Source organism: Mauremys mutica, unplaced genomic scaffold (assembly GCF_020497125.1).
Source record: "Mauremys mutica isolate MM-2020 ecotype Southern unplaced genomic scaffold, ASM2049712v1 000484F_np12_subseq_1:71573_obj, whole genome shotgun sequence".
In the NCBI taxonomy this organism is placed as follows: domain Eukaryota; kingdom Metazoa; phylum Chordata; order Testudines; family Geoemydidae; genus Mauremys; species Mauremys mutica.
The window spans coordinates 5,552-7,941 of NW_025422974.1; the positions used below are offsets into that span (position 1 = coordinate 5,552).

The window sequence follows — 2,390 nt, forward strand, 5'->3', positions numbered from 1 at the left end:
CACCTGACCAGGGACTTGAACCCTGGACCCTCAGATTAAGAGTCTGATGCTCTGCCAACTGAGCTAGCCAGGCTCACACAGGAAAAATGCAAATTGGTGCAGAGGTGAAGCTAGTCAAGAAAAAGCAAGCAGGAAACAATAGGGGAAACCTGCTGCTCTCGCTCTCTTCCCAGCCCTGGCCTGGCCTGGTATTAGTGCTGGTTAAAAAGAGGGGAAAATATCGGCATCTACCAGCCTTTCATAGCTGTACAAGACTCAGGCACAATACAGAGGTGCCCATCTGCAAGTGCCGAATGGTTGGATTGGCTAACGCAGCCTGTAGACGTCCAGGGCACACTGGGGTATAGAGCCAAGTGTCCATCACCATCATCATTTCAAAGGGATAATGATAATGATGGGAAGGGTCACAATTGACTCAGCAGTTGCATACAAAGGTGCATGTTTGGCAATTACATTGGGAAATTCTGGCTCCTTCTCAGGCTCAGGTTGGCCACCCTGGTCTAGATGTAGAAGTTACAACATTTAAACTTGAAAGAGGGGCCAATTTCCCCATCATTTCCCACCTTTACATCCAAACACGATGACTTTCTGAATGAACCCTCCTCGTTCAGCCAGAAGATCTTGGGGTGGGTGTAGGAGTCACTGGGTAAAATTCTCTGGACTCTGTTCTGAATCAGGTCAGAGCAGAGGTACCTGGTGATCTAGTCTGGCTGTAAAATCTATATATCAACACCAAATATGGTGTGAAATTAATCCTCAGAAACGCTGTTCCCCACCCAGACCCCAGCAAGGAGCTCTCCAAGGAAGGGGGCTGTTGAGGAAGGAAAGATGAAAGACGTCCTTCTCTCCCTGGAGGGACTGGGCTCTGCGCTTTGGACAGAAAGGAAGGGAAGGAAATGGCTACATGACGGCAGCAGAACCTAAGAAATGAAACACAACAGGCTTCTGAGCACGTTGCTTCTGAACAGTGAATGAACCTGACTCCCGTACCATGAAAAGCCAAAAAGCCGTTTCTTTCTATGCCTGGGAGAAAAGAGTTCCAATCATTCCTGCCCGTTTACTTTTGAATTATTTTACATTATAAAGAAAATTGTAACAAAATTAGTCTGAACTTGAGCTGCCTGTTATTAAAAGCTGGTTCCCAATTCAGTTCCAACTGCCCTGCTAGAAACACCCCTAGGTCCCTGCTCACCCCAGCAAGAGGAAAAAGAGAAACCCCCACTAGGCACTGCCCTTGGCTCCAGGCTGCTGTCCCGGGGTGCGGGTGGGGACTGATTGTTTGCTGCTGAGGAGGAAGCCAGTAGAGGCCTCTGGTGCTCTGCTCCTAGCATCTGCCCAGCCCAGGCTGTCCTCTGCCTCAGCTGCTGCTCCCAGCCTGCTCTAGAGTCAAACACGCAGGGCCCCCAGGGGAACAGAGGCTGGGACAGGACAGCAGCCTGGGTTGGGCTGGGAAGATTCTGGGAATTCTCGTTCCCTGAGAACTGGCCTGGCTCCCTTCTCAACAGCGAACAAATCAATTCCACGTCCCCTCCCCAGAAAAACCAGCCTGGAGCCAAGGGCAGCAGGGGACGATTCCCTCCAGTTCCCACCGAGGCAGGAGAGAACCCAGGGTGTTTCTAGCAGAGCTTATGGAATTGATGTGGGGAAACCAGCCTTTAATAACAGGCAGTTCCAGTTTAAGCTAAGAGTTTTTAACCATTTTTACAACATTAAATAACCCTTCAATTGTAGTGTCACCATCCATAAAATTGCTTCAGCCTTACATGTTCCCAAGTGCAAAACTAAACATCTCTTCAAATCCAAGGGAGTGGAGATCAGTCAGTGTTCAGAGTCATCCCACATAAAAGAACCATGTTGTCGTACATACTGGCCCCATCATGTGGCCATGGCCTTTCCCTCCTCTCTGTTAAAAGTTTTAGTATTTTGCACAGAAACCTTCTTCCCTCAGGAGAGACTTGGGAACCAGGGCTGCCACCCAGACAAACACTTTTAAGAGGAGGTGTAACCTGTCAAAAAATGATCTCCCCTCTTCAGTTCAGTGACAGCCTGAAATGCTACTTATCCCGGCGGAGCTGGAGGATTGAAAGCAGCTACGTCAAACCCCTGTGTAGCTAGCAGGAATGAACATAAACACTCCCTGGTATCTGAAGAGATATTTAGTTTTACCTTTGGTAAACTACAAGACTAAAGGGAAAGGCAGTGGTGCCAAATATATAGAGTGAAACATGAAACAATCGTCATAGTTATGCCCATAGTGACTGCAAAATCTTTCTATATACTTATTATTATTTTCTCTGGTGTCTAGAGATTGACTAGACCTTGACCAAGAAATTTGGCTCTTGATAAAATAATCAACTACCCCTGGTTAATGCAATGGACTAGAAATTGAC

General features: G+C 47.5%; 1 non-coding gene across 1 annotated transcript; it reads right to left on the reverse strand.

The window, feature by feature from the left end:
- TRNAK-CUU lies at positions 1-73 on the reverse strand. The gene has a single exon. It is a non-coding gene; the product is annotated as a tRNA-Lys (tRNA).
- Between the last annotated feature and the right edge of the window lie 2,317 nt (positions 74-2,390).